The 22,172-nt window shown below is 40.5% G+C and overlaps 2 long non-coding RNA genes across 2 annotated transcripts in view; one reads left to right on the top strand and one right to left on the bottom strand.

Moving 5' to 3' along the window:
• The window catches only part of LOC105525610, a 91,720-nt gene that overhangs the window by 39,856 nt on the left and 29,692 nt on the right, over positions 1-22,172 (bottom strand). The gene's annotated exons all lie outside the window — the stretch shown is intronic.
• LOC105525603 overlaps positions 1-22,172 on the top strand; it is a 38,972-nt gene that overhangs the window by 1,987 nt on the left and 14,813 nt on the right. The window contains exon 2 of the long non-coding RNA XR_001003952.1: positions 18,541-18,600. This is a non-coding gene — a long non-coding RNA (uncharacterized LOC105525603). The remainder of the gene's footprint in view (positions 1-18,540; positions 18,601-22,172) is intronic.

Genomic DNA, 22,172 nt, shown 5'->3' with positions numbered 1-22,172 from the left:
GTCTCAAAAAAAAAAAAAAAAAAGAAATACTCTGTTCCATCAAACACAGACTCATCCACTAGGCCCCCATTGTGCAGAGGGTGTATGTCTGCTGTGTGACACTAGTCTTAAAGGGGACTGAGACTGTGCCCCTCTGTATCTCAGACCTTAAAACAGCACTTGACACAGAGAAAAGACTCATTATATATGGATTAAAGTAATGCTTTTTAGCCCTTGAAGAACTGCTATATCAATGGTTGTCTTTGATATGCTATGCATTCTTTATTCTTCTTTGGCAAGAACTGTGAGAAATATCAACTCTATTTATCTCTGTCCACTTAGGGCTCCAGAAGTACTTATCCTTATTTCCAAGCAACTTTAAGTATGTCTTTGGTTTCTTATTATGGAACAAAATGAGATACATACTTAACGGTTTGCAGATTAAGTATCATTGCAGATGGGGTGACTATGCTTTTGAAAATTATGCAAGCAGAGAGAGCACGGTTTCAGAGTGCATTGTCAGTCTTTCACTTTCAAGGGTCTAAAGAAAAAAAACTCATTGGCCTATTTTGATTTCTCTTAATAAGACTTTAATTGTGAAGCTTTTCTTTTGTTTGGGTTGGGCCCCTGGGATAAGCGCCTCATGACTTGAAATCCGAACGAAGATAATGTTGGACTAATAAGAGAATCATCAACATCATTATTCTTTAAAACTCTGCAAAGCCCAGTGTGTTTGCACCATTAGACTTCAGTTTTCCTCTGCAAAGACAAATCAAAGGCAATATGAGAAGACCACACACACACACACACACAGCACAGAAATGGGAATCTCAGGATCAATACATTATTTTTTTCCCAGAGAGGTTCTGATGGGAGAAAGGGCTTTTCTGCATCTGTTTCCCTACATCTTGCCCCTCCTGCCCACGCTTGTCCTTTCCCCCTGCACAAACCCACTATAGACCCAGCCATTGGACACCACTGCCTGTGTTTTCCGTTTCCTCTATGACACCTGAACCCTGGCAAGGAAAGCATAGCCTATGCCATCCTGGGTAATTACAGTTTGAACATTTTCCCCCAAGTCTCATGTTGAAATGTGATCCCCAGTGTGAGGTGGGGTCTGGAGGGAGGTGTTTGAATCATGACAGCAGATCCCTCATGAATAGCTTGGCACCATTCCTTTGGAGATGAGTGAGTTCACAGAAGAGCTGATTGTTGAAAAAAGCCTGGTCTCCTCTCACTCTCTCACTGTCTCGCTCCTTCTCTCTCTTGCTCCCACCCTCCCCGTGTGATGCACTGGCTCCCCTTAGCCTTCCACCGTGATTGTAAACTTCCTGAGGCCCTCACCAGAAGCAAATACTGGCACTATGCTTTGTGTACAGCCTGCAAAACTGTGAGGCAAATAAACATCTTTTCGTTATAAATTATCCAGTCTCAGATATTCCTTTTTAGTAATGTAAAAATGGCTTAACACTCTAAGCCTGTTTTGAGCACATTCCACTGAGGTCTGCTCACAGGTGATTGTCTCCTCCACACACTCCTGTGATCTGTGCTGTTGCTGTTGGTGCATCCCTCTCACGATGTCGCTGCTGTGGACACAGCCTGCCCCTGCTCCCCAGAGTTAGATTTCCATAGACCTTGCTTTTCCTATATATTCCAGAAGCAACTCAGGTGGGGTGTGGCCAAGAAGGGGGACAATCACAGAAATGGTTTCTCTCTTCTGCCTCCTTCAGGAAAATCTGGGCTCCAAAATCTGCTTCTACTGATACCTGGCTGTGGCCAAAGTCTTTCCACCCCTCCAAGGCCTCCATTTTTTTATCTTCATAAGACAGAACGATCCAACCTGCCTATCAGTATTGTGAGTGTATCATGGCTCCCCTGAAGTCCTGCAAGTTCTTGACTGCAGGTTCCCAGGAAATGGCAGATGTGACTAGCAATGATTCATTCATTGTTTCATTAATCAAGCCAGCTTCCACTGATGATCTACTGGGTGCAGGACTCTGGCATGGCAGGCTGTGCATTCTGCCTGTGCTCAGTTCACATTTCAGCCCGGTCTTTGGCTGCCTGGGTAAGCTGGGCTGAATTACAGATCCTTTGCACTTCAGTATTCCCCCTTCTAAAATAAGTGCTACAGTGGCATTGCTCTCAGAATTGTTTTGCAAGGAAATCAATGAGTGTCTTGCACAATGTGTGCAAGACACATAATTGGCCCTAGAAAATTTTAAATAATAATAATGCCACTATTACATTTATCGAAGGGCTCAGACAGTGTGAGTCCCAAGCTGTGTGTTAACCACTGTAATTATTGCTAGTAGTGATGTTATTTTAAACTTGTTTAATTATTCCTATATGTACACAGTAGTGTCCCCTTATTTGGGGTTTAACTTATACCGGTTTTAATTACCAAAGTTCAAAAATAGTAAGGTATTTTGAGATAGAGAGAAACCACATTCATAAAACTTGTGTTACAGTATATTGTTATAATTGTTCTACTTTACTATTAATTATTATTTTTAGTCTGTTATTGTGCTTAATTTATACTTTTACAATTTTAATTTTTTGTAGAGATAGGGTCCTACTATGTTGCCTAGGCTGGTCTTGAACTCCTGGCCTTAAGCAATCTTCTTGCCTCTGCCTCCCAAAGCACTGGAATCAGACAAAAACCACCATATCCAACTTCCTAATTTATAAATTAAACATTATCATAGTTACATATGTATAGTAAAAAACATAATATATGTAAGGTTTATACTATCTGCAGTTTCACGCATACACTGAGGGTCTTGGACTGTATCTTCTGCAGATAAGGGGGAATGACTATATACACATATATGTACCTCTATGTGACTATACACATTTAGATGCAGGAGTAGGTGCAGGTGGATATAGGTAAGGGGTATACATAGACAGACACAGAGATGTATTTTTCCTCTTCAAAGAGCAAGGACTTAAGAGAAAACAGAACTAACAAACTGGAACATAGATTTAAGTAAATTGCCCAGAACACAGAGAGACAAAGCCCTGAAAAATATTCTACAGAAGTTAAGAGACATGAAGGATAAAATAGGCAGGTGTTCCATAAGACGAGAGAAGAAGAATGAAGAGGAGCAGCATTTGAAGAGCTGAATCTAAGCATCATCTAAAGTTCATTTTTTTGAAATGCACCTTCAGATTCAAGAATTTACATCAAAACCCCAAGCAGAATTTTTTTAAGCCCGTGTCTAGATAGCACTTGGTGAGTAAATTCAAGCAAACTTTAAAAATACAAAATAGTGGCCAGGCGCAGTGGCTCACGCCTTAATCCCAGCACTTTGGGAGGCCGAGGCAGGCAGATCACGAGGTCTGGAGTTCAAGACCAGCCTGGCCAGCATGGTGAAACCCTGTCTCTACTAAAAATACCAAAAATTAGCCAGGCATGGTGGCATGTGCCAGCTACTTGGAAGGATGAGGCAGGAGAATTGCCTGAATCCGAGATGCTGAGGTTGCAGTGAGCCAAGATCGCACCACTGCACTCCAGCCTGAGTGACAGAGCGAGACTGTGTCGTATATATATATATATATATGTGTGCGTGTGTGTGTGTGTGTGAAAATAATAAAAATTATGATAAATCTAATGATGATTAAATTTAAAAATACTAAAAATCAAATGACACTAAAATTCCAAGTAATAATAATATATAATTCTAACAATTTGACATTGGATATTTTGTTTATGGTGGTTAAGTACACATAATTTGAAATTATGTTACAGTGCCCTAATATTTAGACTTAAAAGCATACTACAAAAGTCACTTAAAGATAAAATCATATATGTCCTTTTCAGGGACATAGATGGAATTGGAAGCCATTATCCTCAGCAAACTAACGCAGAAACAGAAAACCAAACACTGCATGTTCTCCCTTAAATGTGGGAGCTGAAATGATGAGAACACATAGGACACATGAGGAATAACAACACATACCGGGTCTTGTTGGAGGGGAGCGTAGCGGGAGGGAGAGCATCAGGAAGAATAGTTAATGGACGCTGGGCGTAATACCTCGGTGATGGGATGATCTGGGCAGCAGACCACCACGGCGCACGTTTACCCACGTAACAAACCTGCACATCCTGCACACGTACCCAGAACTTAAAATAAAAGTTGAAGAAAAAAATACAGTGATATAGACAGAATACAAGAAAACTAATGGAAAAAGTATGTACAATAAATGCCAACCAGGGAAAACCTGGTAAGGTTTTATTAAATATCAGAGAAACAGTATTCTAGGCAAAAATGTTCTGGATACAAATAGAATACTAAATCATGACATAAGACACAACCTACACGTTTGTGAGAAATCTAAAATTGGAAGGAACTAAGAACACAATTGAAATGTAAGTTGCTATCTGTATTGTCAGAAATATTAGATGAATTTCACAAACAATTTTAAGAGTAAGAAGGTTTATCATATCTTACTTGGAAGCTGATGTGCCAAACTGATATGAATGAGGAGGAAGAGCAATAGAGGAGCAAATTTTAACTAAAGGACTTATTTAAATGAAAGAATATGCATTTCCTCTAAACACAAAATATCATTTCTAATGATATAAAAAATCTTTAAACAATTAATATAAAACCAAATGCTTTTTTGAGCAGTTGATTTCATCCATATAGATTCTTTTTATTTATTTATTTATCTTTTATTTTAAGTTCAGTGGTGCATGTGCAGGTTCATTATATAAGTAAACTTGTATCATGGGGGTTTGTTGCATAGACTATTTTATAATCACACAGGTATTAAGTCTAGTAGCCATTAGTTGTTTTTCCCGACTCCCTCTCTCCTCCAATCCTTCACCCTTTAGTAGGCCAGAGTGTGTTGTTCCCCTCTATGAAGACGTTTTTTGTTTTTCGGTTTTTGTTTTTGAGATAGGGTCTCACTCTGTCACCCAGGCTGGAGTGCAGTGGCGCAATATTGGCTCATTGCAGCCTCCGCCTCCTGGGCTCAGGTGATCCTCCCACCTCAGCCTCCCAAGTGGCTGGGATTACAGGGCCATGTCATCACACCCTGCTAATTCTGTATTTTTTGTAGAGATGGGGTTTTGGTATATTCCCCAAGCTGGTCTCGAACTCCTGGGCTCAAGTGACCCCCCTGCCTCAAACCTCCCAAAGTGCTGAAAACACATTTTTAAATCAGAAAAATACTAAAAGTAAACCAAATCTTCATAGATTTGGGATTTATATAAAATAGGAAACTATAATACAAATGAGAAACATTTAGAGTTGAACCACAATGAAAACAAGGTCTATAGATCCTGGCACAGGCGCGGAAACGATGTGTAGAAGACACATCACCATACATGTGTTCTGGAAGTGAGAATTTTAGAAAATAGAACAAAAGAGTAACAGTGAGTAGAGTAAAGAAAGCAATTAGAAATAGAGAAATTAGTTTGAAGGAAATCACGGGAGCCATTGAAAGAACCAGTAAAACCAACATGGAATCTTCAAAGAAACCAAGGAAACGGCAAAACCATTTGAATGATCGATTGAAAGAAACAGTATGTGTGTATGTGTGCGTGTGCATGTGTGCATGTGCTGTGTGTGTGTGTGTGTTTAATGATAAAGGTAAAGAGAAGAGAAGAGACAGCTATAGATAAATTATCATCTTTGGAGAAGATCAGAGATAGTTTTCCTCCTCATTCTTGAACTTCTTTCTCAGCTTCAGTAAGAATGGTGACTCTCTCGCAGGGCATGTGGGAAGGAATTAAACTTCAGTTTTGTTCAGCCTTTCTAAAAAACAAATAAGTCACCGCTGTATGAGAGACAAAGCTAATAAAATGTGTGGCATTATGAAACAATTGAGATCACATCTGATATTAGGAAAGGAATTGTTAGAAAAATATGCAAACACTGGCCTTTGCAAACTTATCTCTACTGTAAGAACCTATAAAAACAAGGGTAATGTTGTCAGAACTTCTGAGCCAGCATTAATGAGTTTCCTGTTTTTTGTTTTTGTTTTTGAGACAGAATTTCACTCTTGTTGCCCAGGCTGGAATGCAATGGCGTGATCTCAGCTCACTGCTACCTCTGCCTCATGGGTTCAAGCAATTCTCCTGCCTCAGCCTCCCAAGTAGCTGGGACTAAAGGCACCTGCCACCACGCCCAGCTAATTTTTGTATTTTTAGTAGAGATGGGGTTTCACCATGTTGGCCAGGCTGCTTTCGAACTCCTTACCTCAGATGATCCACCCACCTCAGCCTCCCAAAGTGCTGGGATTATAGGCGTGAGCCACCGCACTCAGCCTATTAATGAGTTTCTGACAGAAAATTTGTCTTGCAAGCAAATCAGGTTGTGTGTGGACTTCCCCTTCTTGGTGACCTTCCTATGCTCACATGAACCTGCATGTGCTCTGGTGCCCACTCTGCCCTTTATGTATTAGTAGGAGCACAGCTTTCATCGTAGGGATAAAGATTGAAGAAGAAGGGATTAGCAAGACTTGAATGAAAAGAATTTGATAGTAAGAATAATTTGTAAAATATCCTATCTGATCATTTTTACAGTATCAAATTTGGTCCATTTGCTGTTATGTGCAGGGGCTATACAGAAGTTTGTTTTTCCAAACAAGAAGGATTTATAAAAAAGTAATTAACATTTATAATAATATTGTTATTATTTTAAGTGCCCATTGGGCCAGATGTTTAAAAAATAGTTATAATTTATCTCCAATCTTTACGAAATCACAGCAAGGGAGATATTGTTATACCCGTTTCACAGATGTAAAAGCTTGAGGCAGTCACTAGTTATAGCAAAGCCAGGATTCTCAGCCATGTCCCTCCAGAACTAAAGTCTAGCTCTTTAAAATTCATTGTTATCTTTCCAATTAGAGGGAAAAAATGTGTAGACTGACAGGTGACTTCTCAACCAAAATCATTGAAAGTATCTCAGCAAAAATATCCTTTAAGAATGACAGTGAAATAGACTTTTCAGACAAAGAGAAACTGTCTTTGTTACCAGAAGACCCACATTAAAGGAAATATCAAGGGTTGTTATTCAGGAAGAATGAAATAATCCCAAATCTTGGCCAAAACACACACACACGCACACATACACACACACACACACACCCCAAAACAACAACAATAACAAAAAACCAAGACGGAATTAAATCATCACAAAGGGTGAATATGCAGAATGAATAATGACCACATAAAACAATAACACAAATACAAATTATCACGTGAGAAATTTAATGCACACATAAACAGAATTAACATGCATGGCAAAATGGCATTTAATTCAAAAAGTGCGTAAATGAAGTTAAACAATTCTAAGATTTGTGCATTTTCCTGGAAAAGAAGAAAAGCCACAATTAATGCAACCGTTAATATTTCAATTATCCATATTGCAATCTTTATGATAATCACTTAAAAAGAGTAATATTATTTATAATTTCCTAATTCATAGGGAAAATATGTAAATAAACATTTTCTAATTTGGAATAAGAAAAGACAAAACAGGCAAGACAAACAGAAAAACAAAAGCAGATTAAGCTGACAGCCCAAATATATTAAGAATTGCATTACGTATAAGGAGACTGAATCTAACAATTAAAAGAGAAATAAGCATCTCTTTGGATTAAAATAAAATTATATTTATAGGAGATTCACTTAAAACAGAGACAGAGAAAGACTGAAAAAATTAGACCATGCAAGCCATACCGAAGAAAGATTTTGTGACTAGAAAAATATCTGAAAAATTAGTCTTTAAGATAAAATGTACAACTAGAGATAAAGAGACGTCGTAAAAGTTTAAAATCATTGAGAAAATAGAATGATTCTCAATGTGCTTGCACCTAAATAGTTTAGCCTCAAAAGGTGGTTATCTTGGGTGACATTGTATGCTTCTATATGTATTCTGCTTTATGTTTTTAAATCTATGTCTATTAGTCTGTTTTCACACTGCTGTAAAAATACTACCTGAGACTGGGTAATTTATGAAGGAAAGAGGCTTAATTGACTCACAGTTCCACATGGCTGGGGAGACCTCAGGAAACTTACACTCATGGCGGAAGGCAAAGGGGAAGCAAGGACTTTCTTCACATGGTGGCACGAGAGAGACGTGTGAGTGCAGGAAAACTGCCATTTATCAAACCGCCAGATCTCATGAGAACTCACTCACTATCATGAGAACAGCATGGGGGCAACCATCCTCATGATGCAATCACTTCCTTCCCTTGACACATGGGGATTACAATTTGAGATGACATTTAGGTGAGAACCCAGAGCCAAACCATATCACTGTAGTTTTAATTGTTTACAATAAATATATGAGGAACTGCTATAGGATTAAACAAGAAACTACTCATATTTGTTCAACATGCGATTAACCCCTAGCAAGCACTCAGTAAATGGTAACTGGCATCGTCACACACACCACCATCATCATTAACGTTTTTGTAATTGAAACAGAACAATGGTCAAATAGGAAAAAGTAGGAACTGGAGGCCTACAGAGCCAATTGTTTTTACTATGATTTATTCATAAAAGCTAAGCATGAGAGTCATTTGTCTCACCCAGCATTTATAAGCCATCCTCCCTGAGACATTTAGGGCTCATCCGATGCAAGTCATGGAAGATACAAAAGTATAACCACTATTTAGTATTTCCAGCACGCCTGTAGGCCCTGTCTTTGATCCAGTTTGACTTAGTTGTGTTTCCAGAACTCCAAGTACCTGATCATATCTTGGGGTCATGTGAGGGAAACTTGGCCTTGAGGAAAGGGGCTTCGCAGACAGGCTGTTTATTGTTACTCTCCCAGGGAATTCAGTCCGGAGCCCAGAGCCTAGGTTTCCACGAGTAACTCCTGCCATCTGCTGGCCAGTGTGCTCCTGGCCTGTTCAATGCCTGCTGAGAGCCAGAGAATGCTCACTCAGGACAGTATGTCTGTGTTGGGGTTTTTTTTTTTTAATATTTAGAGAACTTTATTATAGTGTTTATCTCAAAGAAAGAACAAAAAATTCAACTATTAAAAGGCCAGGCATTCTCTAATTTTCATGAACTGTAAGTAGAAATGATAAGGAAAATAAATGTCCAAACACGCAAATAACCATCAGGTTAAAGTAGGAATTAAAATCTCGATTACAAGTTATTTAGGAATGAACAAAAATGACATTGCATGTCAAATTATAGAAAGGCAACAAAACTGCAACCAGAGGCTGACTCTTATGACTAAAAAATGGATAGATTTTTTTTTTCTGGTGGTTACGTTGGTAAATTCTTCGGTGGTAATTTCTGAGATTTTGGTGCACCTGTCACCTGAGCACTGTACACTGCACCCAATATGTAGTCTTGTATCCCTCACTCCACCTCCCAACATTCCCCGAGTCCCCAAAGTCCTTACGTCATTCTTATGCCTTTGCATCCTCATAGCTTAACTCCCACTTATAAGTGAGAACATGCAATGTTTGGTTTTCCATTCCTGAGTTACTTCACTTATGCATTTGAGAGAACTCACAGCTCAATTCACCCTTCAGGCTTATGAGTCCAGAAGCTTTTGCGCAGCCAAATTGAAAAAAAAGTGACACTTATAAAGTGAGTGGAAGCCCTGATGGGAGATTTGCCTAAAGGGTAGGAGCCTGGATGTTGAAGTCTGTCTCATAAACCTATGCTCACCTCCTAGTGGTACATCTGTATCCCAGCTAAATAACACCTTTGTGCCTCAGTTTCCTTGTCTGTGAAATGGGGCTGAAAATATGACCTACATGATAAGATTATTATGGGATGGAAGTAGTTAAGGCATATATATATATATTATATATATGAAGTAGTTAAGGCATATATATAATATATATTATATATATATATATGTATGGTAGAACAGTTCCTTGAAAAGAACAATTTCTTAATATGTGAATGTTGTTATTAAACCCTAAAATTGTGACTCATACAATCTAATAAAGCTATTAATCAACCTAATTTACTGCACATTTATTTTAAAAATCCCTAAATTATGGGGGCTATTTCCATTCTGCCAGCACTGCAGGAAGCTACAGATAGCTCTGGAAAATAGTAAATGTGCTGTATATAACAACTTCTTTTATACCCTGCTTTTATTCTAAAATATGAGAAGGCCTGGGCGTAAATATGGCTGAGAAGTCTTTTATTGTTACTATTAACGTGAAAATGAGCTTGTGTAATGCACTCTGATTGTGTCTAAATCATCCCAGCTCCTGGTCTGTTTCACATCGTCTCAGACAAAGAACACTGGGCCTTATATAGTAATCACACATTAACAGGCATTAGTTGTGGTACAAAGAGCTTTTTTAGTGGATTAATTGAAACTCGCTGTGCAAGCTTGAGGACCTCCACTAGTGACATTGAACAGCACATTTATTTTAAAAATAAAATTACAATTAATGATAAAAACTAAGTATTATCATGGATCCCACTGCCAACATTTTGCTTAGGAAAGTCACCAGCCTGAGCCATTCTCATGTTAGAACTTGGAATCCCACAGATGGGCTGTACAGCATAAAGACTGAGGCATGGATCCTATATGCAAGCCAATGAGGTTTAAATGCTGGTTCTGCTAGCTACTAACTGTGTGACCTGGCGGGAGTCAGGGGTGCTCTCTGAGCATCAGTTTCTTCATCTGCAAAATGACAATTACAGAAAGAGTCCCTATCTCATTCAGTCACCGTGAGGACAAAGTGAACCAGCTTGTGTGTGAACGCACCCATCACAGAACCTGGCATGTAAAGAGTGCAAAGTAAGTGTTAGTTGTTATTATTATTATTAGTGTATTAATTGGGTCCTCACAGGAAATACATGGTACACTCAAAATGGGATTGAATTTAATAAATTTAATAAAGATAGTAGTTAAATAGATTAGACAACATTAAATAAATGGGAGATGGCACTGCACCCAGGACCTAGCAACAGTGGGAATCCATCACACTAACTCCATACCACTACCCCAACCAAAGGAAGAAGAGGAGGGGACAGTTGCCACATCATACAGGAGCTTTGGCATTAAGAAGGCCTTGACATCTGACGCCATGTAAGCTGTGGCCTCCATAAAAGGAACACAGACAACGCCAAGTTGTGGAGAGCAGGGAGAGAGGGAAGGTGATAAATCTCTTGACTTCTCTCTTCTTTTGACCCTGAAACCCCAGCGTCTCCAGTCAGAAAACTAACCAGAAGCCAGAGAGCAAAGGAAGCCAGGTGATGCAATATGAAGAGGTCAGCCTACAGGTTAGAGTAGTGCAGGGTGCGCTAGGGTTACGAATAGATCTGGAGGGGAGATTGGCAAGTATCAGTCCCCAAGGAGAGTGGTCTTGGGGCCATCTACATTATGCATGCAATCAGTATGAATAAACTGAGCAAATATTACCAATATAGCTGCATACCCCATTGCCAAGAAACACCAAGGGAACAAATATAACTGTGGAAGTGACTCAGTGCCTTCGAGTCTGGTTCTGGACTGCGAACAGGAAGAGTGATAATCCTAACAAAAACAACTGAATAAAAATAGTAACAGCAACTGGCATTTCTGTAATACTTTGTAATTTTCAAGTTGCTTTCACGTATATAACCACATTTCAGCCTCGTAATAACTCTATTGGAAGGTAGGTATTTATTTCCATTTTAAAACAAGAAAATTAAGGATGAAGTGTTTAGTTGGCTGAGATCAAAATCCCTTGTGCAATTCTTGATTAAATTTCCTAGAGGATGCATGAAAAATGTTGATATGACATGTTAGTGTTCAGGAATACAAGATGTGGAATTTACTTGTTTTACTCATATGTTGTGAGGCTTGTAATGTGTCAAGCTCTGTTCTAGACACTGGGGATACAGCAGTGACCAAAACAAAGCCCTGCCTATTTTTGAGCTGCAGTTACTTTGGAAGAGTCTGGAAGTCCTTCAAGAAGTTAAAAGAGTTATTTATGACCCAGAAGTCCCAATAGAAATGAAAACATACATCCACAAAAAACCTTGGACATAAATATTCACAGCAGAATTGTTCATGATCGCCAAAGTGTGGAAATAGCCCAAATGCCTATCAGCTGAAAGATACATAAAATCGTATATCCACACTGAAATATTACTTAGCAATAAAAAGGAATGAAGCACTGATTTATACTACAGGAAAGAATCTTTAAATGATTACACTAAGTGAAAGAAGCTGGTCCCAAAAACTACTTATTATATGATTCCACTTGTATGAAAGATCCAGATTAGCCAAATCTAGAGAAAAATTAAGTAGATTAATGGTTATTTAGGGCAGGAGCAACGAGTGAATGAGAACATTGGGAGGGACAGTGATAGCAACAGGAGGCAGCCAAATGCCCAGACAGACAGAGGTGGGACCCTGTGACCCCATCTCCAAGCCGAAGACAGTTGAAAACCTGAAAGCCAAGCTACAAGTTAAATCCTTGGACTGGATTGAGAACTTGTCTTCCTGTTTGGCACACTTTCCTCTGATTCATGCCTACTCTTCACCTATTTTACATATAGCTACCCTTGCCTAGTTGGTTTTCTACACTATCATGTCAACCTTTGGATGGTGTCGTCACTTTAACCTTTTTTGCATACTCACAAACCAATCAGTACGCACTCCCCATTCTGTGCCTATAAAGTCCCCAGACTCAGTCAGTATTGGAGAATATGGCCTGACTTCAGGGAAGGAGATGGCCTGACTTCAGGGAAGATGACCTGTTCTTCTTGCCCCTTCTCCAGCTCCCCTCTCCATCTCCTCTCTCCACTGAGAGCTGTTTTCATCACTCAATAAATTCTCCACCTTCACCATCCTTAAATTGTCTACATGACTTCATTCTTCTTGGATGTCACACAAGAGTTCAGGACCCACTGAGTGTGGGTACCCAGAAAGGCTGTCACACTAGCCCTTTGCCTTTGCTGGCAGAAGGCAAGCACCCCATGGATGAGGCAAGGGGCCAGTAAGCTGCTAACATGCTGTGGACAGTTGAACTAAAGGAGCTCTGTAACACCTCCTCTGGGGTTTCAGGATCATGGGCACCCTCACCTGGGAGCTGCCACATTCCCCTCAAGGCAACATGCCTGGACTGGCCCCAGGTCCCACTCAGAGCTTGCTCCTCTGTTGACGCCCAAAGCAGCCAGCCAGGTTCTGCACTCACTCACTCACTTGTTCCCTTCTGCAGGGGATGAAGCACGGCAGATTGAGTAGATGGGCATCCCTCCCACAAGTCTGGCAAAGGGGGCTGAGAAAAATCCTGCATCAACAGCTAAATGATGTGGGGTTTCATTTTAGGGTAACAAAAATGTTCTAAAATTGGTCATGTGATAAATGCATAATTCTGTGGATACTAAAAGCCAATTGCCTGTACACCTTAAACGAGTGACGAGCATGTTATATGAATTGTATCTCTTTTTTTCTGTAGACAGAGTCTGGCTCTGTCACCCAGGCTGAAGGGTAGTGGCACGATCTCAGCTCACCACAACCTCTGCCTCCTGGGTTCAAACGATTCTCCTGCCTCTCAGCCTCCCAAGTAACTAGGATTATAGGCGTGCACCACCATGCCCAGCAAATTTTTGTATTTTTAGTAGAGACTGAATTATATCTTAATAAGGCTCTTCTTTTCAATGCACTACCCCTTGAAGCCTGAGATTTTTATCTGGTGAGATGTTGAAACTTTTAGCCAAACTTCTCTTGGTAAACTTCATATACTGTACTTGACCCAAAATATAATTGTGAGATATTTTGGATGTTCGTCCCCACCCAGATCTCATGTTGAATTGTAATCCTCAGTGCTGGAGGTGGGGCCTGGTAGGAGGTTTCTGGGTCATGGGTGTGAATCCCTCATGGCTTGGTGCTGTTTTCATGATAGTGAGTTCTCAGGAGATCTGTTCATTCAAAAGTGTATGGCACGGCCAGGCGTGGTGGCTCAAGCCTGTAATCCCAGCACTATGGGAGGCCAAGACGGGCAGATCACGAGGTCAGGAGATCAAGACCATCCTGGCTAACACGGTGAAACCCCGTCTCTACTAAAAAATACAAAAAAATAGCCGGGCGAGGTGGTGGGCGCCTGTAGTTCCAGTTACTCCGGAGGCTGAGGCAGGAGAATGGCGGGAACCCGGGAGGCGGAGCTTGCAGTGAGCCGAGATCCGGCCACTGCACTCCAGCCTGTGTGACAGAGCGAGACTCCGTCTCAAAAAAAAAAAAAAAAAAAAAAAAGCGTATGGCACCTTCCCCTGCCAACTCTCTCTGTTGTTCCTGCTTTCACCATGTGAAACCCTGCTCCCACTTCACCTTCTGCCACGATTGCAAGCGTCCTGAGGCCTCCACAGATGCTGATGCCAGAGCTATGCTTCCTGTACAGCCTGCAGAAGGGTGAGACAATTAAACTTCTTTTCTTTACAAATTACCCAATCTTGGGTATTTCTTTATAGCAATGCAAGAATGGCCTAATACAAATTGGATTCGAATTTTTACATAAGCAATCATCCTGGATGTCCTGCTGAGCTGTATCTTTCTGGAGGCATTTATGAGAAAAACTGAACACACACACACATATTCCTAGACCTGATTCTCCCTCCAACTTTACATCAATTTCAAATTAATAGAACTATGATTTGTTGAGATGATTAGGAACCTTTGCAGGAAAACAACTTCCTGAGCAATGCATGTTCCTTCTGATATTCTCATCAGCTTCATTTCCAAAGAAAAGGTGCCTGTTCTTTTCATGAGCTCTTCACTTTGTTTTATTTCATTCTTTGATGCTAAAAGTTAAAGTGTCTTCAACTTTTGTGCCGACTTCTTTGTAGATTGTATCACTCGCCTTGCTTAGAGATAAAACATACCTGTATCTCTGGCCTTGGGAAAATCTGAAAGCTCAGGGCTGCTCCCCAGAGCTAAGCTTTTATGGGCACATCTGCCTTTCACTGTCTTGGAAGATCATACTCAGGCCACCATGTCCCGCAATCATAGGGGTTGCATCCTAATGCCTACAAATAGCTCTATTAGATCCTCTTCCTTTGGGGGGTTTGGGATAAGAAGATGGGCATTTGCTCTCCCTTTGGAGGGAACAGAGGTAACAGCACAATTGATTTTTCAAAGATAATCCACCTCCAGGAATCTTTCTTCCTCATCTCTCAAAGCTTCTAAAGTCTTAGAGCAAATAAAATATTTCAGTAATTGTGAAAAAAGTATTTAAAAAAAAATCCATGTGTAGCAGATTCGGCATATTATTTCAAAATTTCTCATCTTTCTTGACACGTGGTTGGAACCCGAGTTTGGCATCATTGTGTGCATCTGTTTCTGCATGTTGGTCTGTCTGTGCAGCTGGGAACAGGGAGTACAGACTGTGGGTGTGTTTCTGTGAGGGTCTGTGTGAGCATAGGGTCCACAGACTGTGGAGAGACTTAGGAAAGGTGGAAATGCTCTTTTTCGATTCCCCATCAAGAGGGAACCTGTCAAATCCAGGACAGTTAATAAAATCCATCAAGTTGGAGGTTCTCCTTCAAGAGCCATGGAAGTGTGAGTGAAGTATCTGTCTCATCTTCAGGGCAGTCCATCCTATATGATCTCATTATGCTGGACTCACAAGCCCTGTGTCCACTGCCAGAGAAAGAGGTCCTGAAGAGCAACAAAGGTGTTCTAGTTCTTCACATTCTATTTCCTTCAGCTTCTACTTAGGGCCTAGCCCAGGAATAAATGCACAGTGGATACAGAGAGTGGAATAATAGCTTTGCATGAATATATTCATCCAGAAAAAAAGAAAGATACCATAATCAATGAACTAAATGTTCATGCCATGATGTTATTTTCAAAAACCAGCAAGTCGCAGAAAGTAACTTCTCTTGAAAGTAGAAAATATTGAAGGAAGAAAATAAGGACAGAAATATGTGAAACAGAAATAAAATATACAATAGAAAAAAATCATCAAATGCAAAAGGTATTTCAGTGAGAAGACTAATGAAATTGATTTGAATCTAGGAAGACTGATGAAGGAAAGTAAAATTGCAAATACTGACAACGAAGATAGGGCATCATTAAAGATCCTATGTACATTTAAAAGAATAAATCTATAATATAAGCAATATTATTTTTAAAGAAAAAAATTCAGGTAACAGTCAAATTCCAAGAAAAATATTGAGAATATATAACGAATTTGATACAAGGAGAAAATTGGAATATATCTGTGTTTAATAAATGAACTGCATGAATTTTTCTTAGAGCCTTATCTAAGCTAGCCCTAATTCCCTAATTATCTTCTATTATCCAGTTTTCTTTTTATAGCAGTTATCGCTACCTAAAATTATATCATCTTCTATATATCTACTGCCTGTCTCCTTTCACAAAAATGTAAGTCTTTTTAGAGTCTTGAGACATTGTGGATATACTTTATTGTTGATTTTAGGCAGTGGAGAAATCAGTTATAATTTTTAGGGGCAGATAGTCTATTATATTTTTTAAATCTCCAGACTATGTGTTTATGTCATTATATTTATTATAAACATTTGTTTAAAAGTATTTTATTTTGATCCTAATGAAAAACTAAGTAATAGGGGATGAGAGTCCTCTCTGTCTTGATCAACTCCACAATCCTGGAATCTAGAGTAAGACTGACTCACATTAAGTACTCAAAGATATGTTTAAACAAACAAAGGCACATAGGAAGAAATAAATTTATTCATATTATAATTAATTTCACCATCTGAGAAATTTTTATGGCAGGAAATCTTGTTACCAGTGTACAGTGGTGACCACAAATAGAGAAATGAGAAAATTTCCACCCAAAGAGGTGACTTTCAGAGATTCTTTCTTCTCCCTGTCTTCTACATTTTTTGAAGTTTCCTTCCAAAATACTCTCTTGTAAATTTTCCAATATATTAGATTTTTTAATACTTCATTATTGGGTGAACCCACCCCAATATTTCAACATAGGCTCCTTTCTACTTTCCCTAAGTGTTGGCTGGTCTGAGAAATAAAGGGAAAGAGTACAAAAGAGAGAAATGTTAAAGCTGGGTGTCCGGGGGAGATGTCACATGTCAGCAGGTTCTGTGATGCCCCCTGAGCCATAAAATCAGCAAGTTTTTATTAGCAATTTTCAAAAGGGGAGGGAGGGTACGAATAGGGTGTGGGTCACAGAGATCACATGCTTCAAGGGCAACAAAAGATCACAAGGCAGAAGGTCAGGGCAAGATCACAAGGTCAGGGTGAAACTAGAATTACTAACGAAGTTCCACGTTCTGCTGTGCACACATTGTCATTGATAAACATCTTAACAGGGTTCAAGAGCAGAGAACAGGTCTGACTGGAATTCACCAGGCTGGAATTTCCTAATCCTAGCAAGCCTAGGGGCGCTGCAGGAGGCCAGGGTGTGTTTCATCCCTTATCTGCAACTGTATAAGGCAGACACCCCCAAGAGTGGCCAGAGGCCACCCCTCGACAGGAATGCATTCTTTTCCCAGGGCTGTTAATTATTAATATTCCTTATTGGGGAAAGAATTCAGCAATACTTCTTTTTTTTTTTGGAGACAGAGTCTAGCTCTGACTCCCAGGCTGGAGTGCAGTGGTGCAATCTCGGCTCACTGCAAGCTCCGCCTCCCAGGTTTACGCCATTCTCCTGCCTCAGGCTCCCGAGTAGCTGGGACTACAGGCGCCCGCCATCTCGCCCGGCTAGTTTTTGTATTTTTTTTAGTAGAGACGGGGTTTCACCGTGTAGCTCAGGATGGTCTCGATCTCCTGACCTCGTGATCCACCCCTCTCGGCCTCCCAAAATGCTGGGATTACAGGCTTGAGCCACCGTGCCCGGCCAGCGATACTTCTCTTACCCATTTTCGCTAATAGGAGAAATATGGCTGCGTTCTGCCCGACCCACAGGCAGCCAAACTTTAAGGTTATCTCCCTTGTTCCCTGAAAATCACTGTTACCCTGTTCTTAAGGTGCCCAGATTTCATATTGTTCAAACACACATGCTTTACGAACAATCTGTGCAGTTAACACAATCATCACAGGGTCCTGAGGTGACATTCATCCTCAGCTTACGAAGATGATGGGATTAAGAGATTAAAGACAGGCATAGGAAATTATAAGAGTATTGATTGGGAAAGTAATAAATGTCCATAAAATCTTCACAATTTATGTTCTTTTGTCATGGCTTCAGCAGGTCCTTCTGTTCGGGGTCCCTGACTTCCTGCAACATTTCATGACATTAAGCCCCTTTCTCACCAGACTACTTGTGTCTCTAAGTCTGTCTCCTCTGTCAGGAATTCCTGGGGGTCCCAGTGAAAAGGGTCCTTACCAGCATCCCCCTGGCCTGTGAACCCATAGGATCAACAGTCAGAAGGTGACAGATGGAAGATGTGGCTTCCTGAGCTCTCCTGTAGGGCTGCACTTCATAAAGTCATAGGGGAAGGCTGCTAACATTGAAACGTTTTAGCATCTATTCTGGACTGTGGTTCTCAGAATTCAGGACCAAAGTTGGGCACTGTGTGTCAAGATATCTGCATAGAAAAGCCATACTGGCGTTCAATGAGGAAAGAAGAGAAATTAGCAAAAACATGCAGTCAGGTCTTAGTATTAAGAATTGTATTTTCTCCCTGCAAAGGCTACCTGAGAATATCCAGAGACTACAGAGGTCGTCAAGTTGACGCATCAATGTTTACATGTAAGTCATTCAAGATGTATCTCACTAGTTTGTGAATACTATACCCCTACTCTCTTGTCTCTATTGTGCTTTAGAAATATTTCCAATAAACCAATTTATGAAGGAGGGACCATAGGAGGAAAAGGCCAACCCTTCAGCACTGCATTCCATTTTTGGCCATACTCCCAGAAATTATAATTATAACCCAAAACAACAATCCACTCATTAACAATCTGCAAATAACATGCAGTTCAGGATGAAGTTTCTAAATTGCCTTCAGCCAGAGGACTCTCCAAACCACTTCATTGTCACGATCAACATGGAGAATCAACTTTCAGAGCAGTCTGAAGAATGTGCATATTCTTCTTCTAAATATTGTGAATATTTAAATATTGTATTGAATATCCTAATATTTAAATATTGTATTGAATATCCTAAGAGCATATTTTGAGGGTTTGTTTTTCTGGAATACATTTAAGTATAGAGAGTTTCATGATTTAGTCATACACACTAAAAGCAAACAATTACAGCACTTGTCAAATAAATACATAGAACAATTATGCTAGTGGTTCACCAATCCCGCACTGAGAAGCCTTTTTTTTTTTTTTTTTGAGACAGAGTTTTGCTCTTGTTGCCCAGGCTGGAGTGCAATGGCGCGATCTCAGCTCACTGCAACCTCCACCTCCCAGGTTCAAGCCATTCTCCTGCCTCAGCCTCCCGAGTAGCTGGGATTACAGGCATACACCACCACGCCCGGTTAATTTTATATTTTTAGTAAAGATGGGGTTTCTCCATGTTGGTCAGGCTGGTTTTGAACTCTGGACCTCAGGCGATCCACCCACCTCGGCCTCCCAAGGCCTTTTAATTAGGAGAAGAAGAAGTCAAACGTTGGTCTCCTGCCCTCCTTTAACTCCCCATCTCATGAATTAGATTTTCTTTCATGAGAGCACCAAAGAACTCTCATCTCAGTCCTTTCTCCATCAAGGGCTAACCTTGTTTTAGGGACTTAGCAGAGGCGTGCTAAGGTTACAGAGTCTGAAGTCAAAGTGCTCTAAGTTCAAACATCAGCTCTTGTACTACTTAAGATCTTTCTAAATTCAGCTGGTCGTGGTGGCTCATGCCTGTAATTCCAGAACTTTAGGAAGCTGGGAGGGCAAACCACTTGAGGCCGGGAGTTTGAGACCAGCCTGGCCAACATGGCAAAACCCTGTCTTTACTGAAAATACAAAAATTAGCTGGGCATGGTGGTGCACACGTGTAATCCCAGCTACTTGGGTGGCTGAGGCACTAGAATTGCTTGAACCTGGGAGGTGGAGGTTGCAGTAAGATGAGATTGTGCCACTGCACTCCAGCATGGGCAAGAGAGTGAGACTCTGTCTCAAAATAAATAAACAAATCCATACAATTCATGTTACTTCCTAATATTCCATTTCCTCGTCTGTAAAAGAGGCATTGAACATATTGTACAGTATAATTACATTACAATAAAATAATGTGGGCAAATCAGTTGGCACTAAATAAAAGCTCAGTAATTAAAAAACTTACTATTTTTGTTTGTCTCCGCAATTCATGAAATTAGGAGCGAGTAAGTTTTGGGCTGCGATTTGGCTGTATGCTATCTTATTGGGAAACGCCTGAAACATTTTTATTTTTATTTTTTTATTTTTTTATTTTTTGAGGCGGAGTCTCGCTCTGTCTCCCGGACTGGAGTGCAGTGGCCTGATCTCAGCTCACTGCAAGCTCCGCCTCCCAGGTTCACGCCGTTCTCCTGCCTCAGCCTTCCAAGCAGCTGGGACCACGCCCGCCACCTCGCCCAGCTAGTTTTTTTGTATTTTTAGTAGAGACGGAGTTTCACCGTGTTAGCCAGGATGGTCTCGATCTGCTGACCTCGTGATCCGCCCGTCTCGGCCTCCCAAAGTGCTGGGATTACAGGCTTGAGCCACCGCGCCCGGCAGAAACATTTTTAAAGTACTTTATTGTTGGTTTTAGAAAGTGAGGAAATCAGATTTTTTTTTATGGGCAGATATTCCACAATATTTTTTAAATCTCTAAACTATGTGCTTATGTTATTGTATTACCAATATTTATTTTTAAATATTTTGTCTTGATTATTTTGAAAAATTAAGTAATAAATGAAGAAGCTTGCTAGATTTACTGGGGATGGGAACTGAGCATGGGGGGTTACTGAGAAGAGCTGCAATTTACTGCACACGACTGACACTATCCACTGGTCAACAGCCACACAAAGGCTCATCTAAACATGCCACCATGCCCTCCTTACCGCTGGCTCAGAAAGCCTGCTTCTACGAATCTGCTACTATTTATTATATTATTGTTTTATTGCTTGAAGAACAGAAATTACAATCAATATTTGGAAAGCCCTAACTGAAATAGATAACTAGGGAAGCATGACTTTCCCTTGTGTGTCCAGAAGCACCAGGTATAAAGTACACAGGACACAATCAGGGGTTAAATGAGAAAGAGACATGTTAGATTTGGTGGTTTGACATGGAGTACTGAGCTGTCACGAAGATAACAGTGCACTAGATGCAGCATTACTGTGTTCTGAGAAAGTGATCAGATGGATCAGGCCTGTGAGAGGAGAAATCTCTGGGCAGATCCTGTTTAAGTCTGGAATTATTCATTGTCCAACCAGAAATTCCAGGTCCTGATAACAATATGCTGCCTTCATGGATATCCAGAAGCCAAGTGGAAAGGGACTCATTTGCATTTAAATTAAATTTGTATAAATATTTTAGTAAAAATAAATAGAGACAACCGCAGTCTTGCCTAGAGTTGTTCCTCTTTGGCAGGAGAAGGAATAGAAATTGCCTATGTTATTGTGAGCTCTCTCCAGGCACCCAGAGAAGGGCAAGGGGACCCAACCTCTGAAGTAATGCATTTTCCACTGAACTGCATTGTAAGATAGAATGAGTTCAGACTTTCCTTTCCTCTACTTTTTCAAACCATAATGAAAGACAACCCTATATATTTTCTAGAAATTTCTCAAAATTCTAGAAATGACCTCAGTTAGAACAGAGCGAAATGTGGATCTACTTAATTCAAGAGATGAGGAGGTGGAGGCAGACTACAACGAGAGTCAGCAATTCAGTTTGCAGTTGAAGCCACCGACTAAGTGCCTGTTCCTGGAACACCAAGCTCATTTCCACTACCTGCTCACAAAAGGACAGGAGTGTTCTAACGTAGCAGAAAGAAAGCTTAACTTCAGGTTAGGGAGTGAGAATTTCAACAGGAGGGCAGAGGAAGTCTAGGGTGGGGTCTTGGTCAGGGAGACCCTCTCTGGAATGGCTGTAACAGGGTCCAACCAGGACAGACAGTAAATCAGGTGACTGACAGCTTCCAGATGAGCAAGACCTAAAGGATTTCCAGCCCAGAGGTGTGAGCTTAGGGCTGCCAAGGGTGCAGATGCAGGGCCAGGGCAGCCTCACTCACATCTGCAGCAGTCCATTCCCATAAATTCTTTTTTTTTTTTTTTTTTTGAGACGGAGTCTTGCTGTGTCGCCCAGGCTGGAGTGCAGTGGCACGATCTCGGCTCACTGCAACCTCCACCTCCCAGGTTCAAGCCATTCTCC

Source organism: Colobus angolensis, unplaced genomic scaffold (assembly GCF_000951035.1).
Source record: "Colobus angolensis palliatus isolate OR3802 unplaced genomic scaffold, Cang.pa_1.0 Scaffold115, whole genome shotgun sequence".
Classification (NCBI taxonomy): Eukaryota; Metazoa; Chordata; class Mammalia; order Primates; family Cercopithecidae; genus Colobus; species Colobus angolensis.
Note: the sequence above shows the minus strand (reverse complement) of the source record. Positions and strands in the feature narration are given on the sequence as shown.